Source organism: Salvelinus alpinus, chromosome 18, assembly GCF_045679555.1.
Source record: "Salvelinus alpinus chromosome 18, SLU_Salpinus.1, whole genome shotgun sequence".
Classification (NCBI taxonomy): Eukaryota; Metazoa; Chordata; class Actinopteri; order Salmoniformes; family Salmonidae; genus Salvelinus; species Salvelinus alpinus.
The window spans coordinates 30,490,655-30,509,951 of NC_092103.1; the positions used below are offsets into that span (position 1 = coordinate 30,490,655).

Here is a 19,297-nt window from a genome sequence, read left to right on the forward strand (position 1 = left end):
ATGAAGCTAGGGTTAGGGTTAGTGTTAAACCAGAATGTGGAAATTAAGCTAGGGTTAGGGTTAGTGTTAAACAAGGATGTGGACATGTATCTAGGTTTAGGGTTAGTGTTAAACCATGATGTGGAAATGAAGCTAGGGTTAGGGTTAGTGTTAAACCAGGATGTGGACATGTAGCTAGGGTTAGGGTTAGTGTTAAACCAGGATGTGGACATGAAGCTAGGGTTAGGGTTAGTGTTAAACCAGGATGTGGATGTGAAGCTAGGGTTAAGGTTAGTGTTAAACCAGGATGTGGACGTGAAGCTAAGGTTAGGGTTAGTGTTAAACCAGGATGTGGACATGAAGCTAGGTTTAGGGTTAGTGTTAAACCAGGAGGTGGACATGAAGCTAGGGTTAAGGTTAGTGTTAAACCAGGATGTGGACGTGAAGCTTGGGTTAAGGTTAGTGTTAAACCAGGATGTGGACGTGAAGCTTGGGTTAGGGTTAGTGTTAAACCAGGATGTGGACGTGAAGCTTGGGTTAGGGTTAGTGTTAAACCAGGATGTGGACGTGAAGCTTGGGTTAGGGTTAGTGTTAAACCAGGATGTGGACATGAAGCTGCTTCATTACCCCCAGGACCATAGAAGGAGTCAGCGAACAGTCATTTCAGTCTGTCTCTCTTTCTTTCTCTCCTTCCCTCTCTCCCTCCCTCCCTCCATCTTGGCAAGGTTCATCCTGTGTTTGTGTGTGGTGATGGTGGTATTAGCCAGCCGGTGTGTCTGGGCTCTGGACTGGGCCTGGGGATTGCTGATATGGAAAGCCTGTCCGTCTCTCCCTCTGATCTCTGGTCTCTCTGGCCAGCCATCTTTAGAAAACACCCCAGTTAACAGCTCGGCATAAGCCTATTAAAGGGAAACATTAAATTCCAGCCCAGCGGTGATGGAATTTCACACAAGACTGTGCCGTGTGTGTATGTGTATGTGTGTGTGTGTGTGTGGCAGGCAGCTCTACGCTCTACGGCCCATGGGGTGGCCACCACTAACCTACCCTTAACCGTTATACCATAGAGACTTACTGTAACCAAACAGTATATTCTTTCTCCCTCTGTATCTGTCAGTCTCTCTCTGTCTTTCTCTGTCTTTCTCTGCTCCCTCTGTATCTGTCAGTCTTTCTCTGTCTTTCTCTGTTCCCTTTGTATCTGTCAGTCTCTCTCTCTGTCTTTCTCTGTTCCGTCTGTATCTGTCAGTCTCTCTGTCTTTCTCTGTTCCCTCTGTATCTGTCAGTCTCTCTCGGTCTTTCTCTGCTCCCTCTGTATCTGTCAGTCTTTCTCTGTCTTTCTCTGCTCCCTCTGTATCTGTCAGTCTTTTTCTGTCTTTCTCTACTCCCTCTGTATCTGTCAGTCTCTCTCTGTGTCTTTTTCTGCTCCCTCTGTATCTGTCAGTCTCTCTCTGTCTTTCTCTGTTCCGTCTGTATCTGTCAGTCTCTCTCTGTCTTTCTCTGCTCCCTTTGTATCTGTCAGTCTCTCTCTCTGTCTTTCTCTGTTCCGTCTGTATCTGTCAGTCTCTCTGTCTTTCTCTTCTCCCTCTGTATCTGTCAGTCTCTCTCTCTGTCTTTCTCTGCTCCCTCTGTATCTGTCAGTCTCTCTCTGTCTTTCTCTGTTCCGTCTGTATCTGTCAGTCTCTCTCTGTCTTTCTCTGTTCCGTCTGTATCTGTCAGTCTCTCTCTGTCTTTCTCTGCTCCCTTTGTATCTGTCAGTCTCTCTCTCTGTCTCTCTCTGTTCCGTCTGTATCTGTCAGTCTCTCTCTGTCTTTCTCTGCTCCCTTTTGTATCTGTCAGTCTCTCTCTGACTTTCTCTGCCACTTCTATCACTCTCATCCCCTAGTTTTCCCTTTTGATCTATCCCTCTCTCTCTCTCTCTCTCTCTCTCTCTCTCTCTCTCTCTCTCTCTCTCTCTCTCTCTCCCTCTCTCTGTCTCTTACTCTCTCTCTCTCTCCCTTTCTTTCCCTGGGTTATCAGAAGTAATAACTTTCACAGTCCCTCTCTCTCTCTCTCTCTCTCTCTCTCTCTCTCTCTCTCTCTCTCTCTCTTTCCCTTTCTTTCCCTGGGTTATCAGAAGTAATAACTTTCTCAGTCTCTCGCTTTCTTTCTGTCTCTGCTTTCTCTTCTATTGCTCCCGTCTCTCTCTCTCTCTCTCTCTCTCTCTCTCTCAAATTCAAATTCAAGCTGCTTTATTGGCATGAAAAACATTGCGTCAATATTGCCAAAGCAACTGTCACGTTCTGACCATAGTTCTTGTGTGTTTTGCTTGTTTTAGTGTTGGTCAGGACGTGAGCTGGGTGGGCATTCTATGTTGTGTGTCTAGTTTGTCTGTTTCTATGTTTGGCCTAATATGGTTCTCAATCAGAGGCAGGTGTTTTGTGTTGTCTCTGATTGGGAATCATATATAGGTGGCTTGTTTTGTGTTGGGGTTTGTGGTATAACACATTTTGTTATTTTTGTATTGTTGTAGTGTTCACAGTTCGTATTATTAAATATGTTGAGCACCAACTACGCTGCGTCTTGGTCCGATCCCTGCTACACCTCCTCTTCAGACGAAGAGAAGGAAGGCTGCCGTTACAGCAACATGTATACATGTATACAATATACATTGTAATCAAATATTAAAGAATAACAAATAATAATATAAAATGGTAGTAAAGAATTTGAATAAAAAAATGAAATAAATTATAACAACAACATAAAATGGTAACAGTCAACAGTAGAAATATAATAAATATAAAAAGCTAAACATGGAAAATATAACTAACTAACTGTCATCTTCACCATTACATCAGTATTACAACTACCATCATCATTACTACTAATACTACCACCATCACTAAACTGCTATCACTACCATCATCATTACTACTACTACTACCACCACCATCACTAAACTGCTATCACTACCATTCATCATTACTACTACTACTTCCACCACCATCACTAAACTGCTATCACTACCATCATCATTACTACTACTACCATCACCATCACTAAACTGCTATCACTACCATCATCATTACCTCTACTACTACCACCATCACTAAACTGCTATCACTACCATCATCATTACTACTACTACCTCCACCATCACTAAACTGCTATCACTACCATCATCATTACTACTACTACCACCACCATCACTAAACTGCTATCACTACCATCATCATTATTACTACTACTACCATCACCATCACTAAACTGCTATCACTACCACCATCATTACTACTACCACCATCACCATCACTAAACTGCTATCACTACCATCATCATTACTACTACTACCACCACCATCACTAAACTGCTATCACTACCATCATCATTACTACTACTACCACCACCATCACTAAACTGCGATCACTACCATCATCATTACCTCTACTACTACCACCATCACTAAACTGCTATCACTACCATCATCATTACTACTACCACCATCACCATCACTAAACTGCTATCACTACCATCATCATTACTACCACCACCATCACTAAACTGCTATGACTACCATCAGCATTACTACTACTACCACCACCATCACTAAACTGCTATCACTACCATCATCATTACTACTACCACCACCATCACTAAACTGCTATCACTACCATCATCATTACTACTACCACCATCACCATCACTAAACTGCTATCACTACCATCATCATTACTACTAATACTACAACCATCACTAAACTGCTATCACTACCATCATCATTACCACTAATACTACAACCATCACTAAACTGCTATAACTACCATCATCATTACTACTACCACCATCACTAAACTGCTATCACTACCATCATCATTACACTTACTACCCCCACCATCACTAAACTGCTATCACTACCATCATCATTACTACTACTACTTCCACCACCATCACTAAACTGCTATCACTACCATCATCATTATTACTACTACTACCATCACCATCACTAAACTGCTATCACTACCATCATCGTTATTACTACTACTACCACCATCACTAAACTGTTATAACTACCATCATCATTACTACTACTACCATCACCATCACTAAACTGTTATAACTACCATCATCATTACTACTACTACCATCACCATCACTAAACTGCTATCACTACCATCATCATTACTACTACTACCATCACTAAACTGCTATCACTACCATCATCATTACTACTAATACTACAACCATCACTAAACTGCTATCACTACCATCATCATTACTACTAATACTACAACCATCACTAAACTGCTATCACTACCATCATCATTACTACTACTACCACCACAATCACTAAACTGCTATCACTACCATCATCATTATTACTACTACTACCATCACCATCACTAAACTGCTATCACTACCATCATCATTATTACTACCACCACCACCATCACTAAACTGCTATCACTACCATCATTACTACTACTACCACCACCATCACTAAACTGCTATCACTACCATCATTACTACTACTACCACCACCACCATCACTAAACTGCTATCACTACCATCATCAATACTACTACTACCTCCACCATCACTAAACTGCTATCACTACCATCATTATTACTACTAATACTACAACCATCACTAAACTGCTATCACTACCATCATCATTACTACTAATACTACAACCATCACTAAACTGCTATCACTACCATCATTACTACTACCACCACCACCATCACTAAACTGCTATCACTACCATCATCATTACTACTACTACCACCACCATCACTAAACTGCTATCACTACCACCATCATTATTACTACTACTACTACAACCATCACTAAACTGCTATCACTACCATAATCATTACTACTAATACTACAACCATCACTAAACTGCTATCACTACCATCATCATTACTACTACCACCATCACTAAACTGCTATCACTACCATCATCATTACTACTACTACCACCACCATCACTAAACCGCTATCACTACCATCATCATTACTACTACTACTACCACCATCACTAAACTGCTATCACTACCATCATCATTACTACTAATACTACAACCATCACTAAACTGCTATCACTACCATCATCATTACTACTACCACCATCACTAAACTGCTATCACTACCATCATCATTACTACTACCACCATCACTAAACTGCTATCACTACCATCATCATTACTACTACTACCACCACCATCACTAAACTGCTATCACTACCATCATCATTATTACTACTACTACCACCACCATCACTAAACTGCTATCACTACCATCATTACTACTACTACCACCACCACCATCACTACACTGCTATCACTACCATCATCATTACTACTAATACTACAACCATCACTAAACTGCTATCACTACCATCATCATTACTACTACCACCATCACTAAACTGCTATCACTACCATCATCATTACTACTACTACCACCACCATCACTAAACTGCTATCACTACCATCATCATTACTACTACTACCACCACCATCACTAAACCGCTATCACTACCATCATCATTACTACTACTACTACCTCCACCATCACTAAACTGCTATCACTACCATCATTACTACTACTACCACCACCACCATCACTACACTGCTATCACTACCATCATCATTACTACCACCACAACCATCAGCATCACTAAACTGCTATCACTACCATCATCATTACTACCACCACCACCATCACTTAGCTGTTATCACTAACATCATTATTACTACTACCACCACCATCACTAAACTGCTATCACTACCATCATCATTACTACTACTACCACCACCATCACTAAACTGCTATCACTACCATCATCATTATTACTACCACCACCACCATCACTAAACTGCTATCACTACCATCATTACTACTACTACCACCACCATCACTAAATTGCTATCACTACCATCATTACTACTACTACCACCACTACCATCACTAAACTGCTATCACTACCATCATCATTACTACTACTACCACCACCATCACTAAACTGCTATCACTACCATCATTATTATTACTACTACTACTACCATCACTAAACTGCTATCACTACCATCATTATTACTACTACCACCACCATCACTAAATTGCTATCACTACCATCATTATTACTACTACCACCACCATCACTAAACTGCTATCACTACCATCACCCCTACTACCCATACCACTGCTATTTGGAATGATAATCACAACAATAATAATAGTAATAACAATTATTCTAATTATAACTAAGTTACTGTTTACTATGCAGATGTTATTATTCAATGTCCCTCAGGCTATGGCAGGCAAATACATATTTAGCTGCAAGAGGAGCCATTGTTCCTTCACCTGTGAGTATTTTTTGTGTATCCTCTGGGTTTAATAAGTTAAAATGTGGAATAAATGTAGTCATTTCTGTGAATAATGAATCTCTTGGTGAGGAATATTTATCACAGTAAAGGAGAAACTGCATCTCTGTTTCTACCGCCCCTGTTGTGCGGTGACCACATACACTCTCTCTCTCTCTCTCTCTCTCTCTCTCTCTCTCTCTCTCTCTCTCTCTCTCTCTCTCTCTCTCTCTCTCTCTCTCTCTCTCTCTCTCTCTCTCTCTCTCTCTCTCTCTCTCTCTCTCTCCCTTTCTTTCCCTGGATTATCAGAATTAACAACTTTCACAGTCTCTCTCTCTCTCTCTCAATTAAATTACATTTAAGGGCATTATTGGCATGGGAAACATATGTTAACATTGCCAAAGCAAGTGAAGTAGATAATTAACAAAAGTGAAGTAAACAACATTTCAAATGTCATATTATGTCTATATACAGTGTTGTAATGATGTGCAAATAGTTAAAGTAAAAAAGGGAAAATAAATAAACATAAATATGGATTGTATTTACAATGGAATTTGTTCTTCACTGGTTGCCCTTTTCTTGTTGCAACAGGTCACACATCTTGCTGCTGTGATTGCACACTGTGGTATTTCACCCAGTAGATTTGGGAGTTTATCAAAATTGGGTTTGTTTTCGAATTCTTTGTGGATCTGTGTAATCTGAGGGAAATATGTGTCTCTAATATGGTCATACATTTGGCAGGAGGTTAGGAAGTGCAGCTCAGTTCACACCTCATTTTGTGGGCAGTGTGCACATAGCCTGTCTTCTCTTGAGAGCCATGTCTGCCTACGGCTATAAGGGCACAAGGCGAGACCCAGATGCAGACACGGGAGGCAGATGTTTTCAGTCTCTGATATTTATTATAATCCAAAGGGTAGGCAAGAGAATGGTCGTTGACAGGCAAAATATCAAAACCAGGTCAGAGTCCAGGAGGTACAGAGTGATAGGTGATGGCTTTGTTATGGAAGGTTTGGGAATCGCTTCTTTTTAGGTGGTTGTAGAATTGAATGGCTCTTTTCTGGATTTTGATAATTAGCGGATATCGGCCTAAATCTGCTCTGCATGCATTATTTGGTGTTTTACGTTGTGCACAGAGGATATTTTTGTTAAATTCTGCATGCAGATTCTTAATCTGGTTTTTGTCCCATTTTGTGAATTCTTGGATGGTGAGCGGACCCCAGACTTCACAACCATAAAGGGCAATGGGTTCTATAAATTATTCAAGTATTTTAAGCCAGATCCTAATTGGTATGTCAAATTTTATGTTCCTTTTGATGACATAGAAGGCCCTTCTTGCCTTGTTTCTCAGATCATTCACAGCTTTGTGGAAGTTACCTGTGGCGCTGATGTTTAGGCTGAGGTATGTATAGTTTTTTGTTTGCTCTAGGGCAACAGTGTCTAGAAGGAATTTGTATTTATTTTTGTCTTACTGAGATTTACTGTCAGGGCACAGGTCTGTGTCACGCCCTGGCCTTAGTTATCTTTGTTTTCTTTATTATTTTAGTTAGGCCAGGGTGTGACATGGGGGATGTATGTGTTTTGTATTGTCTAGGGGTTTTGTATGTTTATGGGGCAGTGTTTAGTCTAGGTGTATGTATGTCTATGGTTGCCTAGATTGGTTCTCAATTAGAGACAGCTGTCTATCGTTGTCTCTGATTGGGAGCCATATTTAGGCAGCCATAGTCATTAGGTAGTTTGTGGGTGATTGTCTATGTCTATGTGTAAGTTGCTTGTGTCTGCACTTATTGTTTGTATAGCTCCACGGTCGTCGGTTTGTTGTTTTGTTTAGTGTGTAAAGTGTTCGTTTCGTTTTGTCTTCGTCTTCAAATAAAGAAGATGTATTGCTATCACGCTGCGCCTTGGTCCTCCTCTCTTTCACCATACGACGATCGTGACAGTCTGACAGATTCTGTGCAGAAGATCTAGGTGCTGCTGTAAGCCCTTCTTGGTTGGGGACAGAAGCACCAGATCATCACTAAACTCTCTCTTATGTTACCATAACTGAAAATGGACAGAATAATGGGACTATTTTGTACTTTCCTGTCTATGCCATTCAACCGTTTGAGGGATTTCCAGAGCCTTTTCCTCTACTGTGTATCATTGGTTCCCCGTTAAGGCTGAACTAAGTGTCATAGCTACTGCCATAGAGATTGTAGCCTACAGATGTAGGATCTTAATTTGATCTCTGTTTTTCTGCTGAGAATGTTCCTGCAGAGCAGGAAATGCAAACTTGTATTGTATTTGAGTTTTAAACTTTATAAAACTTTTTGTCATTATGAAATGTCATACTTGATTTGCCATAACAAAAAATGTATCAACACCTATAAAAATGTCCATTCATTATAATCCACATAATAATGATCATTTCCTGTTGCTGCAGGATTATTTTCCTCAAATTAAGATCCTATATCTGTATATGTGCTCATGCGTTACTGCTACAGGGACAGCTGTGGATTCAGCTGTTTTGTGGCCTTTTAGGGGCTTGATTTAGTTGGCAAGCGGTTGGCATTGGGATTCTACTGTCATCGTGTTTGCCTTTATTTGCCCACCTGTTTGTTTTCTTCAGATTCACTGATGGCTAGGCTAGATCAAATTACATGTGTATTGAGTTTTTTTTAAGTCCAAAAAGTATCAGTAGTCTGCATTGCAGTGTATCAGTCTGCAGTGTATCAGTCTGCAGTGTATCAGTCTGCAGTGCATCAGTCTGCAGTGCATCAGTCTGCAGTGTATCAGTCTGCAGTGTATCAGTCTGCAGTGTATCAGTCTGCAGTGCATCAGTCTGCAGTGTATCAGTCTGCAGTGCATCAGTCTGCAGTGCATCAGTCTGCAGTGCATCAGTCTGCAGTGCATCAGTCTGCAGTGTATCAGTCTGCAGTGTATCAGTCTACAGTGTATCAGTAGTAGAAAGTGACACAACAACTGATTGTTTGAACACACACTCCCCCTGCTTACCATCATTCAGGAGCTAAATGTTTTGTGTTTTTTTGTCAGCTGGCCAGGCAGAGAATTGCGTGAAGATGTTTGTTAGCTGTGCAGACACAGTGTGACTTAGTCTGATGATTGCCTGTAGGGGGAAATTATAACTAATTATCCTCAGCTAGCTAGCGCTAATGCTTATTCATTTAGCCATTAGATTAGATTTAGCTAAAAAACACAATCAGTGCAGTGCCAAGTGATACAGCGACAAAATGAGAAGACATTAATCATATCTTCTTCTTTATGAGTTACTGTGTGTATGTTGATCAACTCTATGCCTATTGAACAAAAACCCATCATTAAGAAACAATGGTTATGTCAACAGCCGGCAGCTATGGCAACAGCCAGCCCAAAACTCTCTGATAATGGCTTCATCTGATAAACACTAAACTAGCCTCGCTGACAAGCTCTCCCCCCCCTTCCTCCCCCTCCTCACCCCTCCTTTCCTGTCCCTATCCTCCACAGTAGCCAAACACGTCTGATTTCCAGTAATGATCTGCATCATTTAAATAAATGAAGCGTAAAAATGGACGCGAGACGTTTTGATTCTGGAACCATCAAGGGAACAAATAAGCAAACTAATGCAACATGGGAGGTCACATCTCTGTGTCAAACCCACCCTGAAGGTGGTTCTGAGGCCAGGGCCTGTATCCGCAAAGCGTCTCAGAGTAGGTATTCATAAAGCCCTTTTTACATCAGCAGATGTCACAACGTGCTGTACAGAAACCCAGCCTAAAACCCCAAACAGCAAGCAATGCAGAAGTAGAAGCATGGTGGCTAGGAAAAACTCCCTAGAAAGGCAGGAACTTAGGAAGAAACCTAGAGAGGAACTAGGCTCTGAGGGGTGGCCAGTCCTCTTCTGGCTGTGCCGGGTGGAGAATATAAGTACATGGCCATTAAGGCCCGATTGTTCTTCAAAATGTTCAAATTTCATAGATGACCAGCAGGGTCGAAATAATAATCACAGTGGTTGTAGAGGGTGCAAGAGGTCAGCACCTCAGGAGTAAATGTCAGTTGGCTTTTCATAGCCGAACATGGGGGTGGGTCGAAACAGCGTGTCCAGAACAAGATAGAACGTCCGGTGAACAGGTCAGGGTTCCATAGCTGCAGGCAGAACAGCAGAAACTGGATCAGCAGCACTAATTAATAATATTATTCATTATGATCTAAAAGGCAAAACTGATCTCTGAGACGCTTTGTGAATACGAGCCTAGATCTTACTTCCATCCACCCATAGTTGCTAGTACTGGTCTCTCTACAGCTCACAACTCTCTGCTTCTCTACTCTCCCAGGGGCTCGCAACAGAACAGGCAATAACAATGTTAGCAGCAAAGCCATAACAACTCTAACATCTCTGCAGTTTGCCCTAGTTTTACTGGGACTGGAATGGCTCCACTTCTGATGTTTTCATCTTCCTTGTTCTGGCTGGGTATTAATGAGAAACAACTGCACTCTCATCCTACCTCTCATTAGCCACAGTTACTGTTCCAGAATGCGTTTAAAACCCTGATCAGGAACTCTTTTAACTCAGGGAAAACAAACTGTTCCACCGTCGTTTGGGGAACTAAGACATTGTTCACGCATCAGCATATGGTACAGGTACAGTACCAGTCAAAAGTTTGGACACACCTACTCATTCCAGGGTTTTTCTTTATTTTTTACTATTTTCTACATTGTAGAATAATAGTGAAGATATCCAAACTATGAAATAACACCTGGGGGGTGCTTTGCTGGTGACACTGTGAATGTAGATAGGTAGGAGGTAGTAGGATAGGATGTAGAAAGGTAGCAGGTAGTTATTGAGGTAGAGTAGACACAGATCTAAGTCTCTTATGAATAAGGATGTCTGTGTCCGAGATGGAAGGAGAGAGGAATAAAGGGACAGTTGCAAACAAAATATAGAGGCAATATAGAAAATGGAAAGAGAGAGAAGGAAAGACGGTGGTGAGGTTTGACAGAAGGGAGTGAGAGAGAGACAGCTAGGAGGAATAATGACTGCACGACCCACAGACACAGAGAGGTAGAATAGATAGGTTTGATGGTATCACTGACACACTCAGACATGCAGTACTCTCACCTACACCATTAATCCTTCAGCACAGACTGTTACGCTGAGCTGAAGTGTTCTACTGAGCTACGCTGAGCTGAGGTGTATGTCGCGGGAAGCTACGGTGTGTGTCGCGTGTCCTGTGCCGTCGGCGGGGGTGATTTATCTGTGTGTGTGTGTGTGTGTGTGGGGTGGAGAATGGAACACGGACATTACCTCACACACACATTCCTCCTCTCATCTCAACCCACAGGAAGATTTATCTGAGTCTAATGCCCCCTTCACAAACTGAACGTGAAAAAAATTTTCTGGTCATTCCCCTAATTTCGAGGAGCATTTGTAGCATTTCCTGTGTCTTTGCTCTGGTGGTTCTGATTGGATCTTCTATAGTGTTCTTGTTGTGACATTACGGTGCTGATTGATCCTATTAAAGATTCAGATGTCATTCACTCTGCTTCCATATTTATGGAGAAAGGGAAACTAACTGCACGCTGATGGTCAGAAGTACCATCTTTGTGGAGCTGGGAGACAGGAGCCTTGTATCTTTAAGTAAAGCGCCTGGAAAAGGTGAGGTTGAGCCAACTGGCAGAAGATACATAGTAAGGAAGTGTAACGGCTCTCGTTTGTAGAATGAAGAGTGGACCAAGACGCAGCGTGGTAGGCGTACATCGTCTTTTTATTGATGACACCAAAACAAAATAACAAAGACAAAAAACGAAAACGAACAGTTCTGTCAGGCACAAACACTAAACAGAAAACAAGATCCCACCAAACTCAAAAGGAAAATGACAACTTGTATATGATCCCCAATCAGAGACAACGATAGACAGCTGCCTCTGATTGGGAACCACACTCGGCCAAAAACAAAGAAATAGAAAACATAGACTTTCCCACCCGAGTCACACCCTGACCTAACCAAACATAGAGAATAATAAGGATCTCTAAGGTCAGGGCGTGACAGGAAGGCTATCTTTCATCAAGCCAAACCTAGATGCCTAGAGTGACTCATTCACACTATCCTGCATCATCACTCCTATCCTCAACACTCCTATCCTCAACACTCCTATCCTCATCCCTCCTATCCTCATTTCTGCTATCCTCATCATTCCTATCCTCAACACTCCTATCCTCAACACTCCTATCCCCAACACTCCTATCCCCAACACTCCTATCCCCAACACTCCTATCCTCAACACTCCTATCCCCAACACTCCTATCCCCAACACTCCTATCCCCAACACTCCTATCCTCATCACTCCTATCCCCAACACTCCTATCCCCAACACTCCTATCCCCAACACTCCTATCCTCATCACTCCTATCCCCAACACTCCTATCCTCATCACTCCTATCCCCAACACTCCTATCCCCAACACTCCTATCCCCAACACTCCTATCCCCAACACTCCTATCCCCAACACTCCTATCCCCATCACTCCTATCCCCAACACTCCTATCCCCAACACTCCTATCCCCAACACTCCTATCCTCATCACTCCGATTCAACTTTAATGGAATGTGGCAGCTCCAGCAGCAGCAGTACAGGAAAAATCTTCTGATCAGGATTCAATGACTTCTCTCCTCCTGAATCTCTTTCCCCACTCAGTGAAGGCTTCAGTTTAGGCAAGAAGAGAATCAGTCAGCTGCACGCTTTAGTAAACAACAACCAAATTGTTTATCGTTGATCAATGCTACTTACTCCTCTGTATTCAGGTTGGTTGCTGGAGGGAGATGATTCACTAAGTTGCTGTGAGAAAGCAGAAAGTGGAATATAGATTGTTTTAGCTCCTTGGCTAGTTCCACTTGGCTTGGCAGGCAGTATTTTTTAAACGCTAACTGCTGGTTAAGCCCTTCTTCAGTGTGACAGTAGGTTTAAAGGGGCAATCAGCAGTTGCTATATCCATTCATTTTGTTATAAATTAATGAAATTAATGATATAAAGTACCAGTCAAAGGTTTGGACACACCTACTCATTCAAGGGGTTTTCTTTATTTTTTACTATTTTTTACATTGTAGAATAATAGTGAAGACATCAAAACTATGAAATAACACATATGGAGATGAGATGATCATGGACTTCAGGAAACAGCAGAGGGAGCACCCCCCTATCCATGTCGACGGGACAGCAGTGTGGAGAAGGTGGAAGGTTTTAAGTTCCTCGGCGTACACATCACTGACAAACTGAAATGGTCCACCCACACAGACAGTGTGGTGAAGAAGGCGCATCAGTACCTCTTCAACCTTAGGAGGCTGAAGAAATTTGGCTTGTCACCTAAAACCCTCACAAACTTTTACAGATGCACAATTGAGAGCATCCTGTCTGGCTGTATCACCGCCTGGTACGGCAACTGCACCGCCCACAACCGTAAGGCTCTCCAGAGGGTGGTGTGATCTGCACAACGCATCACCGGGGGCAAACTACCTGGCCTCCAGGACACCTACAGCACCCAATGTCACAGGAAGGCCAAAAAGATCATCAAGGACAACAACCACCCGAGCCACTGCCTGTTCACCTCGCTATCATCCAGAAGGCGAGGTCAGTACAGGTGCATCAAAGCAGGAACCGAGAGACTGAAAAACAGCTTCTATCTCAAGGCCATCAGACTGTTAAATAGCCATCATTAGCACAGTGAGGATGCTGCCTATATACACAGACTTTAATTATTGGCCACTTTAATAAATGGAACACTAGTCACTTTAATAATGTCACTTTAATAATGTTTCATATCTTGCATTACTCATCTCATATGTATATACTGTATTCTACACTATTTTACTGCATCTTAGTCTACAGTCATGACCAAAAGTTTTGAGAATGACACAAATATTAATTTTCACAAAGTCTGCTGCCTCAGTTTGTATGATGGCAATTAGCATATACTCCAGAATGTTATGAAGAGTGATCAGATGAATTGCAATTAATTGCAAAGTCCCTCTTTGCCATGCAAATTAACTGAATCCCCCCAAAACATTTCCACTGCATTTCAGCCCTGCCACAAAAGGACCAGCTGACATCATGTCAGTGATTCTCTCGTTAACACAGGTGTGAGTGTTGACGAGGACAAGGCTGGAGATCACTCTGTCATGCGGATTGAGTTTGAATAACAGACTGGAAGCTTCAAAAGGAGGGTGGTGCTTGGAATCATTGTTCTTCCTCTGTCAAACATGGTTACCTGCAAGGAAACACGTGCCGTCATCATTGCTTTGCACAAAAAGGGCTTCACAGGCAAGGATATTGCTGCCAGTAAGATTGCTCCTAAATCAACCATTTATCGGATCATCAAGAACTTCAAGGAGAGCGGTTCAATTGTTGTGAAGAAGGCTTCAGGCCGCCCAAGAAAGTCCAGCAAGCGCCAGGACCGTCTCCTAAAGTTGATTCAGCTGCGGTATCGGGGCACCACCAGTACAGAGCTTGCTCTGGAATGGCAGCAGGCAGGTGTGAGTGCATCTGCACGCACAGTGAGGCGAAGACTTTTGGAGGATGGCCTGGTGTCAAGAAGGGCAGCAAAGAACCCACTTCTCTCTAGGAAAAACATCAGGAACAGACTGATATTCTGCAAAAGGTACAGGGATTGGACTGCTGAGGACTGGGGTAAAGTCATTTTCTCTGATGAATCCCCTTTCCGATAGTTTGGGGCATCCGGAAAAAAGCTTGTCCGGAGAAGACAAGGTGAGCGCTACCATCAGTCCTGTGTCATGCCAACAGCAAAGCACCCTGAGACCATTCATGTGTGGGGTTGCTTCTCAGCCAAGGGAGTGGGCTCACTCACAATTTTGCCTAAGAACACAGCTATGAATAAAGAATGGTACCAACACATCCTCCGAGAGCAACTTCTCCCAACCATCCAGGAACAGTTTGGTGATGAACAATGCCTTTTCCAGCATGATGGAGCACCTTGCCATAAGTCAAAAGTGATAACTAAGTGGCTCGGTGAACAAAACATCGATATTTGGATCCATGGCCAGGAAACTCCCCAGACCTTAATCCCATTGAGAACTTGTGGTCAATCCTCAAGAGGCGGGTGGACAAAACAAAAACCCACAAATTCTGACAAACTCCAAGCATTGATTATGCAAGAATGGGCTGCCATCAGTCAGGATGTGGCTCAGAAGTTAATTGACAGCATGCCATGGCGGATTGCAGAGGTTTTGAAAAAGAAGGGTTAACACTGCAAATATTGACTCTTTGCATCAACTTCATGTAATTGTCAATAAAAGCCTTTGACACTTATGAAATGCTTGTAATTATACTTCAGTATTCCATAGTAACATCTGACAAAAATATCTAAAGACACTGAAGCAGCAAACTTTGTGGAAATTAATATTTGTGTCATTCTCAAAACTTTTGGCCACAACTGTATGCCGCTTTAACATTGCTCATCCACATATTTATATATTCTTAATTTCATTCCTTTACTTAGATTGTGTGTGTGTGTATTGGGTATATGTTGTGAAATTGTTAGATATTGCTGCACTGTTGGAACTAGAAGCACAAGCATTTCACTACACCCACAATAATATCTGCTAAACACGTGCAAGTGACCAATCAAATTTGATTTGATTTTGATTAGATATGGAATCATGTAGTAATCAAAACAGCGTTAAACCAATCAAAATATATCTTATATTTTAGATTCTTCAAAGTAGCCATCCTTTGCCTTGATGACAGCTTTGCACACTTTTGGCATTCTCTCAACTAGCTTCATGAGGTAGTCACCTGGAATTTCAATTAACAGGTGTGCCTTGTCCAAACTTTTGACTGGTACTGTATGTCCGCATTGATTATTGAAGAATATAACTTAGAAATGCCCCATGAGTTTAGTTCAACTGTTGTACCCATAATAACCCAAAATATAAACTTGTTTTACTCCAATGTTTGTCAATAAAGTAAATGTAAACAAACTATATAGCATCAAAACATGGTTAAAACTACAATTTTGATATCATGGATGGTCAGTCCTTACATCCATAGCTATGTCTATGCATTTAGGAGTGGTTACATTTCTCCAGCCCCATCCTTTTATCTTTTTACCAAAACAGGAGTGGGAAGAAAACTTGGTTATTGTTGCTACTGCTAATTGCAGCTTTAAAGCTTTATGTGGCCACTCTGCTACCACCACAGCAAGGTTAGAGGAGAGGATGAAGCGAGAGATGGGGTGGGTGACAGGATATTAGATGGATGGAGGGTGGGAATGAGGTTGTTCCTCTAAGTTTGGGAACTAAGACATTCACTCACTGATTAGCAGTTGCTAAGCTCTCTGAGGTTTTATTGGTCATCCCTGCCAATGGACAGACATCTCTCTCTCTCATCTTCTTGTGCACTCTTTCTCTCACCTCCACCCTTTTATCATCCTGCTGTCACCCTGTTATCATCCTTTTATCACCTTGTTATCACCCTGTTATGATCCTGTTATCACTGTGTTATCATCACCCAGTTATCATCACCATGTTATCACTCTGTTATCATCACCCTGTTATCATCAAAACCTGTTTATCACCATCTTATAATCAACCTGTTATCACACTGTTATCACCCTGTTATCAGCCTCTTATCGCCCTGTTACCATCCTGTTATCATCCCCATATTGTAACCCTGTTATCATCCTGTTATCACCCTCTTATCAGCACCCTGTTATCATCCTGTTATTACCATGTTATCATCATCCTGTTATCACCCAGTTACCACCCTGATACCAGCCTGTTATCACCCTGTTTTCATCTTGTTATCACCCTGTTTCCACTCAGTTACCACCCTGTTATCATCCTGTTACCACCCTGTTATCATCCTGTTATCACCCTGTTATAATCCTCTTATCACCACCCTCACATAATCATACAGGGTCAATCTACTCTCCAATTTGTAGAAATAAAGTCAGACAACACTTTTTCTTTTGGCAAGGAATATATTTTAATTTCTCTCAAAGATTACCCACATTTAAATGCTAACCTCACAGCTCCAAAGTGGAGATCACTAGTGCATGTGGAGAGAGATGGAATAGGTCACTACTCAAAAAGTCATTGTTTGGTATTTATTTGGTGCGGTTCTGCCCGTGTCAGATTGAGTTGTTTTGTAGAGCCTCTAGAAAATAAAGCCCCAACGAGCCTGTTGGTACAGCAGTGGGCTGTTGAGTGTGATGTTGCGTGGATAAAGGATTTGTGTATGAGAGAGGTTGTAGAGGGCGAATTGGTCATGTTGTTTTCTGCAGCATTCGTAAGCTCACAGGGACAGAATATATGTTTTTCTCTACTGTCTCTGCCTTCTGTCATTCATCAAAGTATGGAACGTGTAAAGTTCAAATAGAAAGATATTCCTAGAGAACTGTCTTGAAACAGAAAGGGTTCAAACTGAGTCTGACATTAAAACATGACAGTTAATCTGAGTTAGTCTGTGGGAACATAGGAATGAGGTGTCTTGTCTGTCCCTCTCTCACTCTCTCTCTCTCTCTCTCTCTCTCTCTCTCTCTCTCTCTCTCTCTCTCTCTCTCTCTCTCTCTCTCTCTCTCTCTCTCTCTCTCTCTCTCTCTCTCTCTCTCTCTCTCTCTCTCTCTCTCTCTACCTTTCTTCTTCTACCCTTCCCCCCCTCTCTCTCCCCCCTCTCCCTCCTTCTCCCAATGTCAAGTGCTATCTGTTCTCCTGAACAGCAGCAGGCCATTCAGAGCTAAACACTAATCATTCTCCAATCTACAGCTCTGCTCAACACTACTAAGTCCTCTCCACAGCCAGCGCTATCTGAGTAGTTATGAATGGCTCAGATAGGGTAGGCCAAAGAGCCTGAGGGAGGGGTGTGTGGTTATGAATGGCTCAGATAGGGTAGGCCAAAGAGCCTGAGGGAGGGGTGTGTGGTTATGAATGGCTCAGATAGGGTAGGCCAAAGAGCCTGAGGGAGGGGTGTGTGGTTATGAATGGCTCAGATAGGGTAGGCCAAAGAGCCTGAGGGAGGGGTGTGTGGTTATGAATGGCTCAGATAGGGTAGGCCAAGGAGCCTGAGGGAGGGGTGTGTGGTTATGAATGGCTCAGATAGGGTAGCCCACAGAGCCTGAGGGAGGAGTGTGTGGTTATGAATGGCTCAGATAGGGTAGGCCAAAGAGCCTGAGGGAGGGGTGTGTGGTTATGAATGGCTCAGATAGGGTAGCCCACAGAGCCTGAGGGAGGAGTGTGTGGTTATGAATGGCTCAGATAGGGTAGCCCACAGAGCCTGAGGGAGGGGTGTGTGGTTATGAATGGCTCAGATAGGGTAGCCCACAGAGCCTGAGGGAGGGGTGTGTGTGTGTGTGTTTTTGTGAGTTTGAGAGTTTGAGTGTCCTCTCTTCTTCCAGCATGTGTGAATGCATTAACCCTCTCTTAGGTCTTAACCAGGGCACCCCCAAACTCCTAATTACCTTGCAGAGCTAGCACTGAACAACCTACCTCTCTGTCTTTCTTAACTTCCTTCTTTCAAAGTTGTAACACAGCTTGTATTAGTGTGAGATCTGTTCCACTCCTCTGATGGAATACAGGTGAGATCTGTTCCACTCCTCTGATGGAATACAGGTGAGATCTGTTCCACTCCTCTGATGGAATACAGGTGAGATCTGTTCCACTCCTCTGATGGAATACAGGTGAGATCTGTTCCACTCCTCTGATGGAATACAGGTGAGTGATTGTTCCACTCCTCTGATGGAATACAGGTGAGTGATTGTTCCACTCCTCTGATGGAATACAGGTGAGTGATTGTTCCACTCCTCTGATGGAATACAGGTGAGTGATTGTTCCACTCCTCTGATGGAATACAGGTGAGTGATTGTTCCACTCCTCTGATGGAATACAGGTGAGTGATTGTTCCACTCCTCTGATGGAATACAGGTGAGTGATCTGTTCCACTCCTCTGATGGAATACAGGTGAGTGATCTGTTCCACTCCTCTGATGGAATACAGG

At 42.4% G+C, this 19,297-nt stretch overlaps 1 pseudogene; it reads left to right on the forward strand.

Annotated features, from left to right (window-relative positions):
* Positions 1-19,297, forward strand: part of LOC139543436 (tubulin polyglutamylase TTLL11-like) — a 48,553-nt pseudogene that overhangs the window by 18,286 nt on the left and 10,970 nt on the right.